At 37.8% G+C, this 21,096-nt stretch overlaps 1 protein-coding gene across 1 annotated transcript in view; it reads right to left on the bottom strand.

Annotated features, from left to right (window-relative positions):
- Positions 1–17,979, bottom strand: part of LOC106088443 (parathyroid hormone/parathyroid hormone-related peptide receptor) — a 337,338-nt gene extending 319,359 nt beyond the window's left edge. Inside the window, exon 1 of the mRNA XM_059368475.1 lies at positions 17,941–17,979. The gene's annotated coding sequence lies outside the window, so the exon portion shown is untranslated. The remainder of the gene's footprint in view (positions 1–17,940) is intronic.
- Positions 17,980–21,096: the final 3,117 nt, after the last annotated feature.

Consider the following 21,096-nt stretch of genomic DNA (forward strand, 5'->3'; position numbering starts at 1 on the left):
ATAAGGAACACACAAACATACAAACAAACAAACTGACAAACAAACACAAATTGATTTTTATATATAAGATGGTTGGCAGCACAACACTAATTTTGCGACAGTTTGATTTTGTGTGACGCTTTCGGCTAAAACTCGCATTTTCGTTTTTTCCTTAATTAAATTTGAATAATTGTGGTGTTCTATTGCTAATTTATAAATGGTGATTTTTTTACCCACCACCATAGGATAGGGGCATACTAATCTAGTCATTTACTTTGTAACACCCTGAAATATGATCTAGAACCCGATTAAGAATATATATTCTTGACCGTCTCGACATCCTGGGTCGATCTAGCCATGTCCGTCCGTCTGTCGAAATCACGACAGCGGTCGAACGCGTAAAGCTAGCCGCAATTTCTGTTGTAACTTCCAACAACCGTCCAACACGGTCAAGAACCTGATATATCTAACATATAAACCGATCTCCCGATTTGACTTCTTGCGCACTGGAAGACCCAATTTTCATTCGTTTTGGCTGCAATTTGGCACGCAGTGTTCTGTTGATTTTTATACCTTCCACCAAAGGATGGGGGTATACTAATTTTGTCATTCTGTTTGTAACTTCTCAAAATATTCGTCTGAGACCCCATAAAGTATATATATTCTTGATCGTCGTGACATTTTATGTCGATCTAGCCATGTCCGTCCGTCTGTCTGTCCGTCCGTCCGTCTGTCTGTCGAAAGCACGCTAACTTTCGAAGAAGTAAAGCTAGCCGCTTGAAATATTGCACAAATACTTCTTATTAGTGTAGGTCGGTTGGTATTGTAAATGGTCTATATCGGTCCATGTTTTGATATAGCTGCCATATAAACCGATCTTGGGTCTTGACTTCTTGAGCCTCTAGAGTGCGCAATTCTTATCCGATTGGGATGAAATTTTGCACGACGCGTTTCGTTATGATATCCAACAACTGTGCCAAGTATGGTTCACATCGGTTCATAACCCGATATAGCTGCCATATAAACTGATCTTGGGTCTTGATTTCTTGAGCCTCTAGAGGGCGCAATTCTTATCCGATGGAATAAAATTTTGCACGACATGTTTTGTTATGACTTTCAACAACTGTGGTAAATTAAGTTCAAATCGGTGCATAACCTCACACAGCTGCCATATAAACCGATCTTGGGTCTTGACTTCTTGAGCCTCTAGAGTGCGCAATTCTTATCCGATTGGAATGAACTTTTGCACGACGTGTTTTATTATGATATCCAATAATTGTGCCAAGTATGGTTCAAATCGGTCCATAACCTGATATAGCTGCCATATAAACCGATCTTGGGTCTTGACTTCTTGAGCTTCTAGAGGGCGCAATTCCTATCCAATTTGGCTGAAATTTTGCAAGACGTATTTTATTCTTACTATCAACAACTGTGTCGAATAAGGATCAAATCGGTTCATAACCTGATATATCTGCCATATAAACAGATCTGGGATCTTGACTTCTTGAGCCACTAGAGGACGCAATTCTTATCCGATTTGGCTGAAATTTTGTATGAGGTGCTTTGTTATGATTTCCAACAACTGTGACAAGTACGGGTGAAATCGATGAATATCCTGATATAGCTGTCACATCTGGGGTCTTGACTTCTTGAGCCTTTAGAGGCGCAACTATTATCCGATTTGCCTGAAATTTTGTACGACGTATCCTCTCATGACCATCAACACATGTGTTCATTATGGTCTGAATCGGTATATAGCCTGATACAGCTCCCATATAAGTCGATGTCTCTATTTTACTTCTTGAGCCCCCAAAGGGCGCATTTCTTATTCGAATTGGCAGACATTTTACACAGGTCTCCAGCATATAATTTAATTGTGGTCCAAACCGGACCATATCTTGATATCGCTCTAATGGCAGACAAATCTTTTCTTTTATCCTTTTTTTGCCTAAGAAGAGATGCCGGGGAAAAAAAAACTCGACAAATGCGATCCATGGTGGAGGGTATATAAGATTCGGCCCGGCCGAACGTAACACGCTTTTACTTGTTAACATACATGCCAAGTATAGTTCGAATCAGTCAGTTTGTAACAACCTTCAAATGATTGGGCATATTCATTTAATCATTCTGTCTGCACTAACAGTGCACCATTCTTGTTCCACAGTGTACTTGGTAGCACTAATTAAATTTGCAAATATTAATATTAGTCAAGCACCAGTACACGAGTACAGACAAAAATTAATACAGCTATTCAACATCTTGCCCTAATTGACCTTCCCATGTAGTAGCTGAAAAGAGAAAGAGAGCTCATTATCTCCGAAACGAGTTAGGATGCCTGTTGAGCTGTACTTGAGAATAGTCTCGTTGGTAGTACAAATTGCTTGGCTTATCCTTATGGTGATGAAGCAATTAATAAATTAGTAAGATGAGTAAACAGATAGAAGCAAGCATTAATTCCAAGCACACAAACGGTCAAGAGAAATCAATCAAAGCATACCAAATACAAAGATTGAAATTTAATAATTTTAATGAATATTTTGTAGATAAAATGAAATTTATGTTATATCAAATATACCGAAAAGTCTAAAAAAGTCTCATGCAAACCCTAGTTAAGAATGCTTTAAGTTGTGTCTACTACAGATATAAAGGGCATATCAGACGAAAGAAATCCTAAATTGGATTGTTCCCCAAATATATGAAAGCCTCTTTTAGTTCGAAAAAGTGGAATTTAAATTTTAAGATAATTGGGCTAAAACAACATGTAGGCCACCGTAGCGCAGAGGTTAGCATGTCCGCCTACGACGCTGAACGGCCGGGTTCGAATCCTGGCAAGACCATCAGAAAAATTTTTCAGCGGTGGTTTTCCCCTCTTAATGCTGGCAACATTTGTGAGGTAATATGCCATGCAAAACTTCTCTACAAAGAGGTGTCGCACTGCGGCACGCCGTTCGGACTCGGCTATAAAAAGGAGGCCCCTTACATTGAGCTTAAACTTGAATCGGACTGCACACATTACATAGGTGAGAAGTTTGCCCCTGTTCCTTAGTGGAATGTTCATGGGCAAAAATTGCATTTGCTATACATGTATCTTGATCCGAAAAATACAACAACCGACAGACAGATAGAGATGGGAAAATATCAATGGCACTATCGACACGATTCGTTTTTTTTTCATTTTTTGACAGAATACCGATTGATATTTTTTAGATGGATACTTTCGCAAAAGTTAAATGTTTGCAAAACTAAACAAAAACAAGTAAAAAGGCATTAAGTTCCGCCGGGCCGAACTTTGGATACCCACAAACTCGGGCATATATATAAACCCCCTTTCGGCACAATCCGGGGAAAATTGGATAACTTATGCACCCCAAATCGGCACGGACATTGAGTGGTCTAATAAATACAAGTCACTGTTGAATTTTGTGTTTCAAATTTCAACAAAATCGGGTAAAAAATAAAGCTTTTATGAGCTTCGAACCCTTAATCGGCACATCGGTCAATATGACTGCTATATCTAAATACAATCCGATCTTTATCATATTTGGGTCGGATGGAGGGTGGCCTAAAACTATTTACTGTTTAAAATTTCAGCGAAATCGGATATAAAATAAAGCTTTATTCGCTTCAGATCCTTTATCGGGATATCGGTCTGTAGGCAGCTATATCTAAATATAGTCCGATCCGAACCATATTAGGGAGGGATGTCGGGAGACCTAAAACTACCCACTGTTTCAAATAGAGCTTTTATTGGCCTCAGACCCTTAATCGGCAGATCAGTCTGTATGGCAGCTATATTTAAATATAGTCCGATCTGAACTATATTAGGGTCGAATGTTGGGAAACCTCAAACTACTCACTGTTCCAAATTTCAGCGAAATCGGTAAAAAATAAAGCATTTATGGGCTTCAGACCCTTAATCGGGAGATCAGTCTATATGGCAGCTATATTTAAATATAGTCTGTAGAAGCAGCTTTTATATAAATCACATTGAAGATAATTATATTTTTGATATTATACGTAATGCACTTTAATTTTATTTGAACTTAGATTTTTGCTTGAGTGTAACCAATTTCTCTTTAACGTTAAATATTAAAACACTCTTTTGAGTTTTGATTTATACCATTGATATTTTTACCATTTGTAACATTGACTTATACCATTGATTTATATACCATGGATTTATTCTCTCATTTGCAATTTTACACTCGAATCATTATCACTCACCTAATAGCATTTGTCTCTTTCTTTATTATACGTTTTGTCATATGATCTATAGTGAGTACTCTCACTCTCGTTTGTATAACATGTTTTCTTTTGTTTTGAGTGTATAACAGATTAAGTTTGTCAAACACTTGTAGGCTTAGTCTTAAACTTTGTTAAAAATAAAATCTTTCTTCTTCTAATAGCATTCAACGAAGGCAGTTGTCTCATTATTTAAAGCGGAAGAAACTCATAGGAGGACAAGTTAGGACTTTTAAGTCTGACTTGGCCCGTAAAATAAATATAAAATTAAACTGAACATTATCCAGCTAGGACGTTTCGTCTGGTTAGGATTTGTTCATAAAATTCATAATTTAATGAAATATAAAACCACTAGGGTTGGACCCTTAATCTTGCCCTCAAAACTGCTAGGGTTGGACCCTTCATCCTGCCCTTAATATATCCTAGGGTTGGACCCTTCATCCATTCCCTACAATTGGCGCCCAACAAAAACTTAAGTTTCCTGAAAATTAATAAGATTTTTACTATTTCTGTGGTTTCAACGTGGTGCTGACGTCATCAAACATTTGTCCGACCATACTGCTCTGATTATTCTTGGAGTATTGTTGTTGTTGTCCAGCATTGGTTTGGTTTCAGTGCATTATTGCGTTCTTGCTGATACTCAATTGCATTAGTCGTCAAATCCCACCAGTGTTGTTGTTGCAAATCATCACCACGATCATCATTTCTGTTGCTTCTGTAGTTGTTGTTGCATATCTTCAGCATAACCATTATTTCATTTGCTTCTGTTGTTATTGCAATTCATCATCTCAGTCATCGGTTGGACCATTCGTTGTTGTCGTTGCAAAGAAGGCTTGCGTTGTTGCTTTGAATTTGAGTGATATTCCATATAAAGAGAGGTGATATTGCTATAGGCAGCGAGGTTGAAGAAGATTCTCTTAAACAGGGTTCCCCTATTTTGAAAATATATTTTACCCTATATGGCTGTAAGGCGAAGCCCACGTTCAACGTCATCTTTAACTGATACCCTAAACAGTGGATTAGCAATGGAGTTGGACCGCACTCAGAATGTTGCCAAGGCAAATTCAAATACTAGTTCTAGTACAAGTGCAAGTACAAGCGCTAGTACAAAAGGTTCTTCTGGAACCACAAGCGAGGCTTCACGAAATATGGTCTTAAGCGATGCCCAATTCAGAACACTCATAAGTGGTTTAAGCGTCAGACAAGAAGTCAAATCGACATTTAGTAACTGCACAGCTCGTTTTCATGGCAACCGAAATTCGACAAACGTAGAAGATTTTTTAGCTACAATTTTAGTCTATAAAGAAGCCGAAAATATTTCAGACTTTCTGGCACTCACTAGTCTTCCCCTATTATTAGAAGGCTACGCTTCCAGTTGGTGGCAAGGAGTCAAGGATGAAGCGAAGACATTCAATGATGCTGTAGATCTTTTACGAGGAGCCTTTGCACCTCCAAAACCAGATTGGCGAATATTCAGTGAGATTGCGCAAGAAAAACAAAAGTTGTTTGAGACTACAGACAGTTTCATTTGTAGAAAGCGACGACTTTTCGCACAACTATCAGAAAAACTTTCAGAAAATACTATGCTTAACATGATATTTAGCCAGCTTAGTTTGAAAATCCGAGAAAGAATTCAAAGAGAAAGCGTAACATCTTTTCATGATCTCCTATGTAAGGCAAGGGAAATTGAAATGCTTGTTGCTGAGAATAGGCAAGATAAGGTGGAAGAAAAGTCAAAGCCAGCCGAAAATCAGGGAAAATCTGTCCTAAGATGCACTTTCTGCAGAAAACGAAACCATTTGGCAGAAAATTGTTTCAAGAAAATTGAAGCAGAAAAGCACAAAAATGCTAAGGAAAGGCCAGAAACAAATTTGAACTGTTACGGATGTGGAGCAGCAGGATACTACCGCTCAAATTGCCCATTCTGTAATAAAACAAATTCGAATACTGATCCAAGAGATGGTCACCTTGATTTTAATTCCATGCATTCTACAGTAGTGGGACGTAACGTCCCAGTGGTGGACATAAATGTAAATGGTTTACAGGGAGAGGCATATTTTGACACCGCAGCTCGAACTAGCGTTGCTGGTTACCATCTTTATCAAAAGCTAATTCAAAAAGAGGTACCATTCCAAAAAGTATGCGCTGAGATTATACTGGCAGATGGTATTGCTAGAAATGAGACCGTATACTCTACAGTAGTGGATATTATAATTGGAAAACGCTTTAAGAAAATACGTTTCATTTGTTTGCCCAAGGCTATAGGAAACAGAACCCTACTAGGAATAGATTTCCTTGAAGAAAATAATATTGTTCTGGACCTAGCCCAACGTATATGGCATTTTAAAGATGATCCGTCAACAAATTTTAGCTTCAAACTTCATCAACCTGGTATACTAAATAGTATTTCTTCGATTAAAAAGGTGAATGAGACACCAGACGTTGTAAAAGACTTTTTGTCCTGGTTCGAGAATGGCAATAATGATTACTCGCCAAAAAGTATAAACAAAATCTTTAAAGACTCAGTTTCAGAAAATACCGAAATCCAATCTGTTTCAAGTCTTTTTCCACCTCCAAAGAAAGTAAAATACGATGAGTATTGCGATGAAATATTCACACCAATTGAATTAAATTCAATTGATATAAAGCTCCGTCGAAGTGAAGGTCCACATTTGACCGAAAAAGAAAGAAAATCACTTGAAGAATTACTGGTAGCTGAAAAGGAAATATTTGAGGACATTGATATTCCAGCACCTCATGTAGAACACTATATAAAAACAGGATCACATGAACCCATAGCTAACGCCCCATACAGGATTTCGCCAAAAATGAAAACTGTTTTAAAAGCTGAGCTAGATAAAATGTTGGAAAAAGGCATCATACAAGAAGAAGAATCTCCATGGGCATTCCCAGTTGTTCTGATTCCTAAAAAAGATGGTTCAATTAGACTATGCGTTGACTATCGTCGCCTAAATGCGATAACTACTGCAGATACATATCCTTTACCAAGGATCGATGATCTTTTACACTCAGCGAAAACCACGCCATTCATGTCGACCTTAGACTTGCGTTCCGGTTACTGGCAGATAAAAGTTGCGGAAAAGGATAGAAAGAAGACTGCCTTCACAACACCGTTTGGTATATATGTGTTTAATAGAATGCCTTTTGGCTTAAAAAATGCCCCAGCTACGTTCCAACGTCTTATTGATAAGTTTCGCAATGGCCTACCGAATATATTAATCCTGGCGTATTTGGATGACATCATTATTTGTTCAAAAGATTTGGGTTCACATATATCCGATTTAAAACAAATATTTGAACGACTTAAAATGTTCGGATTTCATCTCAACCGAGAAAAATGTTTCTTTTGCAAGCCAGTCATCAAATACCTTGGGCATATTCTTACTACCAAAGGACTCAAACCCGATCCAGAAAAGACAAAAGCTATAATGGAAAGGCCTAAACCAAGAAATCCAAAAGAAGTTTTGTCATTTTTACAAACGTGCTCATGGTACAGGCGTTTCATTCCTTCTTTTGCCAACGTTTCTAAACCTTTATCAGATTTAATCAAGAAAAACGCTATTTGGCGATGGTCAGAAAGAGAGCAGTCAGCTTTTGATACCATGAAAAACCTTCTGTCCTCTCCACCGATTTTAAAACAAGTTGACGAAAATTTGCCATTCATATTGAAAACTGATGCAAGCAACTATGCTTTGGGGGCTGTTTTAGTCCAGGGGGAGAAGGAGGAAGAGCATATAATCGAATATGCGAGTCGATTATTATTGGTAGCCGAGAAAAACTACTCTACGACAGAAAGAGAAGCCTTGGCGGTAGTATGGGCAGTTCAAAAATTTAGGGGTTATATCGAAGGTTCTGAAGTTTTGGTGCTCACTGATCATCAGCCCTTAAAATGGCTATTTAGCCTAAAAAGCCCAACAGGTCGTCTAGCAAGATGGGCTCTACAACTCCAGACATTTAACATTCGATTTGAATATACCCCTGGTCGCCAAAATATTGTGGCAGACACCCTTTCAAGACCACCTTGCTTGCTGGAGAGCCACAATGAGCTAAAGTGCGAATGTATGGCCATTGAAATCGATTTTCCACACAAAGGAGCTGAAGACTTCAGAGAGGCACAAATAAAAGACCCAGCATTGAAAGCCATAATTGATTCATTCGAAAATGATGACGAAAATGTGTCTAAATACACAGGCAGAGGTTATATCATGTTAGATGGTGTTCTATATAGATTTTGCTCTGAGGAAGAATCAGAAAATGGACAATTGGTAGTTCCTGAGTCAATGCGTAGCATGATTCTTTATAACTTTCATGACGTCTCTACCGCTGGTCACTATGGAATCGATAGAACAATCAGTCGAATATCGCCACATTATTATTGGCCAGGTATGAGAAAACAGATCACAAACTATGTCAGATGCTGCATTGAGTGTCAACGCTATAAGCCCTCAAACTTAAAACCTGCTGGTCTTCTGAAAACTGTTAGCAGCAATCAGAGATTCGAAATAATAGCAATTGATTTGTTTGGACCACTGCCACGCACCCCACAAGGCCACCAGTGGATATTGATTGTAGAGGATTTATGTAGCCGTTGGACCGAGTTATTTCCTTTAAAAACTGCTTCAGCTGAGAACTGTGCATTAATTTTATTAAACGAAGTTTTTTTGCGATATGGAATTCCAAGAAGAGTCCATTCAGATAATGGCACACAATTTATTTCGAGCGTAATGCAAAAACTCACTTACTGCTTAGGCATTGTGCAGTCATTTACACCGGTGTATCATCCGGAAGCCAACCCGGTGGAACGGAAGAACCGTGACTTAAAAGTGCAGCTGTCAATCTACGTTGGTCAAGATCATACCACCTGGGATGTTAATTTGCCATCCATAAGATTTGCCATGAATACTGCGAAATGTGCATCCACTGGATATACTGCCGCATATTTGACATTTGGGCGTGAATTGAGGACACCGATGCAAGTTCAAACAGATCTAAAAGCTATAGTAAAAGCAGAAAATTTCGTACCTCAAATAACACCTCACCTTCTTCGACTTGCTGATAGCCTTTCCCTTGCAATGGAGTGCCAAGAAAAGATGCAAGACAGAAACAAACTACAGCGGTCAAAAAAAGTATTCATCATTAGCAAAATTGATAATAAATTCACTTATTTTGGGTAATTGAAGAAAATTTAAAGTAAACAAATAATGCAGTTTTATGCAATAGTTTATTTTTCGTAATATGTTTTAAAATAAATTCAAAAAATAAATTTAATTAGCGCAAAAAATGCAATTTTATATAATAACACCAAAAACAGAACAAAAAAAGTATTCATCATTGATGTGCTATCATCAAAGTCAAATTCAAATATTATTTGGGAATACCCCTTTTCTGTTTTATTTAGTAAAGGAGGCTTTGCCCTTGACAGCAAATATTTAATTTCATTGAAAATATAGTTTTTGTCAAAATGGGTCGTAAGCAAAACGAGGTTTCTGATGAGGTAAAAGTTTTGATAATAAAACACCACAGGAATGGTTTAACTCAAAAAACTATCAGTGAAATATTAAATAGACCACGATCTACTATACAATCCATCATCAGAAAGTGGACAGAAACGAAAACTGTTGACAATAAACCAAGATCTGGTCGACCAAAAGCACTTTCAGTTGGAGATGTGCGTTGGCTAGTGCGGCAAGTTCAGAAAACTCCGAAGACAAATGCGACCATTCTTCGTAAAAACACTATGGAATATTTAGGGAAGGAAGTTACTACACAAACAATTCGAAATACACTCAAAAGGCATAGTTACAGAGGAAGAACTGCACGTAAGAAGCCCTTTATAAATAAAATAAACCGAGTGAAAAGGCTAAACTTCGCAAAAATGTATGTAAAACAGCCCGAATCATTTTGGAAAACAGACATTTTTGCAGACGAGAGCAAGTTTAATCTTTTTGGGTGCGATGGAAAGGTCATAGTGTACAGAAAACCAAATACAGAGCTTGAAGAACGAAACACAGTTGCTACTGTAAAACATGGTGGAGGTGGTTTAATGGTTTGGGGGTGTATGGCGGCTTCAGGAGCGGGAAATCTTGAAATTATTAATGGAGTAATGGATCATAAGTATTACATTGACATTTTAAAGAGGAATTTAAAAGATAGTGCTGTAAAACTTGGGCTGGGTAATAACTTTCAATATTATCAAGATAATGACCCCAAACATTCTGCTTTAAATACCAAGATGTGGATGCTGTATAACTGCCCCAAAGTCATTAAAACTCCTCCTCAAAGTCCCGACTTGAACCCAATTGAACATCTTTGGGAACATCTCGAACGCAAATTGAGAACGCGCAATTTTTCGAGCAAGAGTCAAATGCAACAGGTGATAATGGAGGAATGGACTAATATAGACCAAAATATAACCGCTAAATTAGTCCAATCGATGTCAAACCGTTTAAAAGAAGTTATAAGACGCGGTGGTCGAATAAGAAAGTATTAATTTTTTTAAATAATGTTATTTATTTTTTTGTTTTTTTGCAATGATGAATACTTTTTTTGTTTAATTTTTTGTGTTCAGCTGTAAAATGGCCCTTTTTGTTCCAATAAATACTATTTTTTTCTTTAAAAACAATGAAATTGTGTACATATATATCACACAAGCACTACTGCATCATTAGTTTAATATGTTTTTATTCCAATTGTCTTTTGTAGACTTATTAAAAAAAAAACATTGAATGATGAATACTTTTTTTGACCGCTGTATATGCAGATTTGAAACGCAGACCGCAGCAAAACTTTGAAATTGGTGACAGAGTGCTTATTTCAACGCACATTCTTAGTAGGAAAGATAATAATCTCACTTCAAAACTGGTACCTCGGCGTGATGGACCATATATAATATTGAACAAAAAGGGAACCTCGTGTTACACTGTAGCTTCAATGGATCAACCCAGTGTTCCAATAGCAACTTATCACTCATCAGACCTAACCTTATATGAAGGAAATACTGATAAACCTCTTTATAAACTCAAACGTAGAGGTCGGCCTAGGAAAGCCTCTTCAACAGACAACACAGAGCAATTTGAAAATGCAACTGCGACGAACAAGAATGCAACTACTACAAAGCCGATACTCAAGCCTAAAAACGTTACACCCAATGACACAACACACATAATGCAACAACCCATCGAAAATATACCACCTTCAACAAATGCCACAGAAGGTAATACTACAATGAACAGAAGGTCCTACCGCAACCGACGACAGCCACACAGATACGGGAATGTCCTGCCACATCATCGGGACGATTTCTGAGGCAGAGGGGGAGCATGTAGAAGCAGCTTTTATATAAATCACATTGAAGATAATTATATTTTTGATATTATACGTAATGCACTTTAATTTTATTTGAACTTAGATTTTTGCTTGAGTGTAACCAATTTCTCTTTAACGTTAAATATTAAAACACTCTTTTGAGTTTTGATTTATACCATTGATATTTTTACCATTTGTAACATTGACTTATACCATTGATTTATATACCATGGATTTATTCTCTCATTTGCAATTTTACACTCGAATCATTATCACTCACCTAATAGCATTTGTCTCTTTCTTTATTATACGTTTTGTCATATGATCTATAGTGAGTACTCTCACTCTCGTTTGTATAACATGTTTTCTTTTGTTTTGAGTGTATAACAGATTAAGTTTGTCAAACACTTGTAGGCTTAGTCTTAAACTTTGTTAAAAATAAAATCTTTCTTCTTCTAATAGCATTCAACGAAGGCAGTTGTCTCATTATTTAAAGCGGAAGAAACTCATAGGAGGACAAGTTAGGACTTTTAAGTCTGACTTGGCCCGTAAAATAAATATAAAATTAAACTGAACATTATCCAGCTAGGACGTTTCGTCTGGTTAGGATTTGTTCATAAAATTCATAATTTAATGAAATATAAAACCACTAGGGTTGGACCCTTAATCTTGCCCTCAAAACTGCTAGGGTTGGACCCTTCATCCTGCCCTTAATATATCCTAGGGTTGGACCCTTCATCCATTCCCTACAAGTCCGATTTAAATATAGTCCATATTTAGGTCAGATGCAGGTAGGATTAAAATAACCCACTGTTTAAAATTTCAGCGAAATCGGATAATAAATAAATCTTTTATGGGCTTCAGGCCCTTTATGGGCAGATCGGTCTATATAGCAGCTATATCCAAATATGGCGTGCATCAAAAAGACGTATCTGTGTCAAAATTCAGCTCAATATCTCAATTTTTGAAGGGTGTAGAATGATATCAACAACGGTCAGACGGATAGACGATCAGACGGGTAGGCGGACAAACACACGGATTTCGTTAAATCGTCTTAGAATTTTACGAGATCCGAAATATATATATTTGTAGGGCCGGAAATTGGTATATTAATGTGGTGCAAACGGAATGACTAAATGAATATACCCCCTATGCTACGGTGGTGGGTATAATAAGCAGTCCTTCACTGAATTAAGATTTATTGCGCCTATAGAGGGCGCAATTTTCATCCTATTAGGCTAAAATTTTGTACAATGATTTTTCTCATTCCTTCCAATTGACTTTATTAACCTTGGTTTTATTTGGTCTATGCATTGATATTGCTTCTATATAAATCGATCTACTGATTTGTACTCATCATCTTTGAAATATAGGTGATGGAAAATTAACGATAGTATCGACGCTATCGATATTTATTATTAAAACTATCGAAAATATCGAATGTTCCGATTATCAATATTTTTCTAGCCCTACAGACAAACGGACAACAGATGCGTATGGCTGAGCCGAACTAGGAAGTGGTTCTTAGTTGATTGGCACTTTTAACAAGGGAAAAGCTATTCACGTTTTAAGCGTTTAAATATTGTAATCTCTACAGTAAAAAAATTGTTTTCCTAATTTCAAAGATTGGACCCAAGGATTCTTGTGAAAAATTATTTCCTTGATATTAAGGGTTTTCACTTTAAATGGTAGGTTAATAGATTCTTAACTTTGTGTCTTGTTATTAAGGACAAAAGTCTTAAATGAAGATCAAAATATCTTTGAAAGTTAGGAAATTGAATTTGGAACAAGACAACAGTTTACCTTAGTTAAAGAAGAACAAGTAAAAACGTGTTAAGATTTGAACCGTGACGAACTTTGGATACCTACCACCATGGATGAATTAACCATACTCTCATATAACAACTGCACTACCATATCCATAGTAACATGCAAATGGGGCTGGTCTAGATCGTATGTCATTTAGGTCACGAGAACTCTTATACAAGTAAAAGTTTCATCAAGTCGGGCAACAAATCCGCTTTTTATCGAATAAAGACCCAAAATTGGAAGATCAGTCTATATGACAGCTATATCCAAATATAGTCCGATATGGCCAATCCAAGATTTTGACCTGGTATCATAATGGGACACATAGGACTACGAGCTCACTTATGTAAAATCGGTGCGGCAAATGATAGCATGTGTAGGGCATGCGGGGAAGATGATAAGACATTGGCACTTAGGTGAAGACACAATACCTGACATTAACCAACTTAGGGGAGTGGTATTGAAAACAATTAAGGATTTTGTAAGTAGCACGGAATTCCAAACTTAAAATTTTCTTTTTATACCCACCACCGAAGGATGGGGGCATATTCATTTTGTCATTGCGTTTGCAAAACATCGAAATATCCATTTTGACCCTATAAAGTATATATATTCTTGATCAGCGTAAAAATCTAAGTCCATCTAGATATGTCCGTCCGTCTGTCGGTCTGTCTGTTGAAATCAGGTTACAGTTTTTGAAAATAGAGATATTGAGCTGAAATTTTGCACAGATTCGATTTTTGGTTAAGTTCGAAGATGGGCTATATCGCACTATATCTTGATATAGCCCCCATATAGACCGATCCGCCGATTTAGGGTCTTAGGCCCATAAAAGCCACATTTATTATCCGATTTTGCTGAAATTTTGGACAGTGAGTTGTGTTAGGACCTTCGACTTCCTTCGTTAATTTGGCTCAGATCGGTTCAGATTTGGATATAGCTGCCATATAGACCGATCCTCCGATTAAGGGTCTTAGGCCTACAAAAGCCACATTTATTATCCGATTTTGATGAAATTCGGAACGGTGAAATGTGTTAGGCCCATCGACATCTTTCTTCAATTTGGCCCAGATGGGTCCAGATTTGGATATAGCTGGCATATAGACCGATCCTGCGATTTATGGTGTTAGGCCCATAAAAGCCACATTTATTATCCGCTTTTGCTGAAATTTAGGACAGTGAGTTGTGTTAGGTCCTTCGACATTTTTCTTCAATTTGGCCCAGATCGGTTAAGATTTGGATATAGGTTTAAGGTTTTGGGCCAATAAAATGCGCATTTATAATCCGATTTCAATGAAACTTGACACAGTGACTTATGTTAGGTTTTTCGACATCCGTGTCATATATGGTTTAGATCGGTTTATTTTTAGATCTAGCTACTGTACTTATTAGTATTTGGTCCAAATCGGAACATATTTTGATATAACTGATATGGGGCATAAGGTATGAAATTTTCACCGAATTTTGATGAAAGGTGGTTTCCATATATACCCGTGGTGGTAGGTATCCAAAGTTCGGCCCGGCCGAACTTAACGCCTTTTTACTTGTTACAGTTTACTTTTTAGTTTTTAGAGCGCACAACAAGCCGGTTACTGGTTTCGGTGTTTGTCCATAGTGGCATGGGGTGTATTAATATCTGGACCATCTATTCAATCTAACCTGCATAAACAGGAAAAAATATGTCGAAAATTTTTTCAATTAAGAATTTAATTGGAAAAAAAACGCCTTCAATTAGTCATTCAATTAGTCGTTTCAGTCATTTTTTTAATTGAATCTGAACAATTTTTTCTATTATGATAGTGATTTAAATGTTTGTCCTCTTTAATTAAAAAATTAATTGATTCAATATTTTTTTTTTTTAAATTTAGTCTTTAAAATTTTTAAATATAAATGTGGATGAAAATCAGCAGGAGAAGTCAAATGGATTATGGTGCTTTACAACTGTTTGAATAGTGCTCTTTAAGTCGAATTATTTCATAGCGCAAAAGAAAACAAAACAAACCTTGATTCCGTTATTCAAATCCAACTTATCCAACTATGCTAAGCAACAAACACAAACTTCTTTTGCAAAACTCTTTTGTTTCTAGCATATATCATCTTAATATGAAAGTTTTGGTTGTATAGCTCGTTTTCATTCTATGAATAAGGAAACATCTTAAATTTTCCAAAATTTGTTTGTTTATACAACAGTAGTGGTGTAGGGTAAAGACATAGCCTGGATGTTTCCCATTTTACTGGTGCATGTAAGAGATCTGTAAAATGTAAAAAATTTGAAGGCTGGACTAAATTAACAAAAAAAGACTCTCTCTGTTCAACATTCACATTTGGCAAAGATAATTTTTTTAATAACATCAAAGCAGACCCACAAAGAAGACTATGATGCTCAAAATAAAAGCAAAAACATTGAAATGCAGTGATGACTAAGTTGCATATACGCCATTTCAATGGTACTAATTAAAAACTTAAATTACCTCAATTAAATAATGTCGATGATAAATCCCGTGAAATTTCCACAGTAATTACCACCTCATGTGCGGCAATAAAAGTTTTTCTTTATTATCTCACATTATGCTCTCCATGGCAATTGCCATGATCATTAAAATATAATTACCGTTTCAATGGGGGGATAAACGGCTTAAATTTTCATCACATTTCTGGTTCGAAAAAGAATTTATCGAAAATTAAAAACCAAAAGATTTGTTGGCATTCCATTCGATGAGATGTTAACCAAAATTTAAGAAAAAATTAAATAAAACAAGTAAAAGCGTGCTAAGTTCGGCCGGGCCAAATCTTATATACCCTCCACCATGGATCGCGTTTGTCGAGTGCTTTCCACAGTATCTCTTTTTAGGCAAACAAAGGATTAAAGAATATTGAATATTGGAGACCATAGTAGAAGTCATTGTGTAAAATTTCATCCAAATATAATAAGAATTGCGCACTTAAGGGGCTGAAGAAGTAAAATAGGGAGATCGGTTTAAAGGGGAGCTGTAAACTGATTCAAGCGATATTCGACACGTATGTTAATGGTCATGGGAAAAGCCGTTGTACAAAATTTCAGCCAAATCGGATCATACTTGCGCCTTTTAGAGGCTCAAGAAGTCAAGATACCATATCGGTTTATATGGCAGCCATATCAGGTTATGGCCCTATTTGAACTATCCTTAGCACAGTTGTTGAATGTCATAACAAAACACCTCATGCAAAATCTGAGCTAAATCGAATAATAATTGCGCCCTCTAGTGGCTCAGGAAGTCAAGACCCCAAATCGGTCTATATGGCAGCTATATCAGGTTATGGACCGACCCCAGTCAAGACCCCAGATCGGTTTATATGGCAGCAATATCAGGTTATGGACCTATTTGGACCATTTTGAATACAGTTATTGGAAGACGTACCAAAACACGTCGTGCAAAGTTTCAGCCAAATCGGATAGGAAGTGCTTCCTGTAGAGGTTCAAGAAGTCAAGACCCCAGATCGGTTTATATGGCAGCTATATCAGGTTATTGACCGATTTGGACCATTTTTAATACAGTTATTGGAAGTCGTACCAAAACACGTTGTGCAAAATTTCATCCAAATCGGATAGGAATTGCTTCATGTAGAGGCTCAAGAAGTCAAGATATAGCTGGCATATAGACCGATCCTGCGATTTATGGTGTTAGGCCCATAAAAGCCACATTTATTATCCGCTTTTGCTGAAATTTAGGACAGTGAGTTGTGTTAGGTCCTTCGACATTTTTCTTCAATTTGGCCCAGATCGGTTAAGATTTGGATATAGGTTTAAGGTTTTGGGCCAATAAAATGCGCATTTATAATCCGATTTCAATGAAACTTGACACAGTGACTTATGTTAGGTTTTTCGACATCCGTGTCATATATGGTTTAGATCGGTTTATTTTTAGATCTAGCTACTGTACTTATTAGTATTTGGTCCAAATCGGAACATATTTTGATATAACTGATATGGGGCAGATCAGTTTATATGGCAGCTATATCAGGTTAGGGACCAATTTGGACCATTTTGAAAACATGTATTGGAAGTCGTACCAAAACACGTCGAACAAAATTTCAGCCAAATCGGATAGCAATTGCGCAATATAGTCGCTCAAGAAGTCCAGACCCCAGATAGGTTTATATGACAGCTTTATCAGGTTATGGACCGATTTCAATCATCCTCAGCACAGTTGTTGGAAGTGATAATAAACCACCTTATGCAAAATTTTAGCCAAATCGGATAAGAATTTTGCCCTCTAGCGTCTAGAAAAATCAAGATCCCAGATCGGTTTATATGGCAGCTTTTTCAAATCGTGGACCAATTTAGCCCATTTACAATCCCAACCGACCTACACAAATAAGAAGTATTTGTGCAAAATTTCAAGCGGCTAGCTTTAATCCTTCGAAAGAAATTAAATGAGTTGCTTTCTATCAGACAATTTTGAAATTGTGGATCTTAAATGTAGAGATTGGGGTAATCGCCCCAATTAAGTCGAAGCAAATGTTGAAAGCAATTTTATTTAGGTAATATTGGGGGAAAAAAAAAACTTTAATTTAAAAAATATGAAATAGCATACAAAAACATACCTCAGAATGCTGTAAATAGCTTAACGTTTTGCTAATTTTCTGGAAAGAAATAAAAAAATATAAATATTAATATTGTATTAGTAAACCGGAATACGGTAAGGTTAAACCAGGGATCGGATTATTGTGCGCTTTAAATACCGAACTGTAATCCTAAAGAAATCTATGTCGGGAATTCTGTGCTACTCACAAAAACGCTAAATGTTCTCTATTCTATGCCCCTAAGTTGTTTGAAATTTGGTATCGTTTTGCACCTAAGTGCCAGGCAATACAATAGGAAATGTTTTAATGTCTTATCATTATCCCCACATGTCCTATACACGGTGTCACTTGCCGCGCCTATGTTAAATAAGTGCGCCCATTGTTCTACAATTCTCCCAATTACAGCAAAAGCCATATTGACCTCCTTATTATTTCCCCTCAGTAATAGTCTCATCTTCCCACGATCTGGAACCTCTATAAGATTTCCATTTTTCTGCCGCCCTTAAGCTGGCCAACCATCGATAGCACTCTTGTGGTGTTGATAGTTTAACTTTTGCAACAATATCGATAGTTTTAAATTTAGATTAATTTTATCGATATTATCGATGGTGTTAAGGAGGCCACCATAGCTCAGAGGTTAGCATGTTCGTCTACGACGCTATGAGCCTAAATTCCAAACCTGGCGAGAACACTAGAAAATTTTTCAGCGGTGATTATTCCCTCCTAATTTTGGCGACATTTGTGAGGTCCTATGCCACGTAGTGCTAAAAATCTAATCGGATTTCCGTCCTACTTACAAAATCCTTAAGTGTTTTCCATCCCATTCCCCTAAGTTCGTTCATGTCTGGTATTGCATCCCCACCTAAGTACCGGTGTCTGTTAGACGCGAAAGCCGGGCAATGCCATAGGAAATGCTCCAACGTCTCATCATCTTTCCCACATGCCCCAACCATGCTATCACTTGCCGCACCGATTTTGCATAAGTGAGCTCGTAGTCCTAAGCTGAAAGCTAGCGGGCGCGTCCATAGGTTGCGGATGGTGGAAAGCTCCGTTTTGATGCGGAGTAGCTGCAAATGCGGTCGCGGGCAGTCAGCGATTTTCGAGAGGAGAGTCTCAGTGAGGAATCAGGTGGCACTGGTTCTTAATTAAATACTGAGTGCCAATGATACTCGAGATGACAAGGCGAGTTATTGGCGCCTTTAAATAACCGACATCAGCGTCTGTTCCCAGGTAAGGGCGGCTGGCGGCGAGCGTCGGATGTTGGAGCAAGCGGTTAGCCATAACGAGGGATCCTGTGCAATCCCACAAAACCCATGCGGTTGGGGCGCTGGGCCAGTAACCCGCCCCCGGAAAACTGAGAATCACTATGAGAAACAAAGGAATAGTAAAAACGGACCGCCCCCAACGTTGACGACCCACGTGAACGAAAAAAGGACCATGATTTGCACCTGTAATCTCCGCACTCTTTGTAGAAGAGGTGCAGTATACGCACTGGCGGATGTATTAGAGAAGTATAAGGCAGATATTACCGCCTTACAGGAAGTGCGATGGACTGGGAATGGCGTCACTACAACACCAAAAGGTGACGAACTATACTATTGCTGCCATAAGACCAGGCATGCATTTGGCTGTGGATTTGTGGTTAGTCGGAGACTGAAATTCCTTGTCTCCAGCTTTACTCCGATGGATGAGAGGCTAGCCACAATCCGCATAAAAGCCAAATTCTTCAACATCAGCTTTATTTGTGCCCATGCCCCGACGGAAGACAGAGACGAGCAGACCAAGGATATTTTCTACGAGCGCCTAGGGAGAGAATATGACCGCAGCCCCGCCCATGATATTAAAATCGTTCTGGGAGATTTTAATGTGCAGATAGGGAAGGAAGACATTTTTGGTCCAAGAGTCGGAAAGTTTAGCCTCCACGAGATAACGTCCAGTAATGGGTTGGGGCTGGTAGATTTCACCGCGCAAAAAACATGGCAGTTAGTAGCACCGGATTTCAACATAAAAATATTCACAAAGCCGCATGGCTGTTACCCGATCAAAACACGATAAACCAAATTGAAAACAGACAGCTATACCCAACTCTGAACTGATTTGGGCCAAATTAAAGAGGGATGTCGAAGGGCCTCATTTTCGGCGAAATTGAACAATAAATGCGACTTTTATGGGCCAAACCCTTATATCGAACGATCGTTCTATATGGCAGCCATATCCAAATCTGAACCGATCTAACCAAATTAAAGAAGAATGTTGAAGGCCTAACACAACTTACCTGTCCCAAATTTTGGGCGAAATTGGACAATTAATGCGCCTTTTATGGGGCCAAGACTTTAAATCGAGAGATCGGTCTATATGGCAGCTATATCTAAATCTGAACCGATTTGTGTCATATTCCAGGAAGATGTCGAGGGGCCTAACATAACTCACTGTCCCAAATTTCGGCGACATCAGATAATACATGCGATTTTTATCGGCCCAAAAACTTAAATCGAGATATTGGTCTATATGGTACCTATATCCAAATCTGGCCCGATCTGGGCCAAATTGAAGAAGGATATTGACTGTCTTAACGCAACTCATTGTCCCAAATTTTGGCAAAATCGGACAATGAATGCGCCTTTTATGGGCCCAAGACCTTAAATCGAGAGATCGGTCTATATGACAGCTATTGTATATCCATTTCTAGACCGATCTGGGCCAATTGAAGAAGGATATCGAAAAGCCTAACATTACTCACGGTCTCAAATTTCGGCGAGATCGGATAATAAATGCGCCTTTTATCGGCCCAAAACCTTAAGTTGAGAGATCGGTCTATATGACAGCTGTATCCAAATCTGGACCGATCTGAGCCAAATTGAAGAAGGATATCGAAGGGTCTTACACAACTCACTATCATAAATTTCAGCAAAGTCAGATGATAAATGTGGCTTTTATGGGCCCAAGACCCTAAAGCGGAGGATCGGTCTATAAGGAGGCTATATCAAGATATAGTTCGATATAGCCCAACTTCAAACCTAATCTGCTTATGGACAAAAAACGAATCTGTGCAAAGTTTCAGCTCAATATCTCTATTTTTAAAGACTGTAGCGTGATTTCAACAGACAGGCGGACTGACATTTCTAGATCGTCTTAGATTTTTACGCTGATCAAGAATATATATACTTTATAGGGTCG

Source organism: Stomoxys calcitrans, chromosome 5 (genome assembly GCF_963082655.1).
Source record: "Stomoxys calcitrans chromosome 5, idStoCalc2.1, whole genome shotgun sequence".
Classification (NCBI taxonomy): domain Eukaryota; kingdom Metazoa; phylum Arthropoda; class Insecta; order Diptera; family Muscidae; genus Stomoxys; species Stomoxys calcitrans.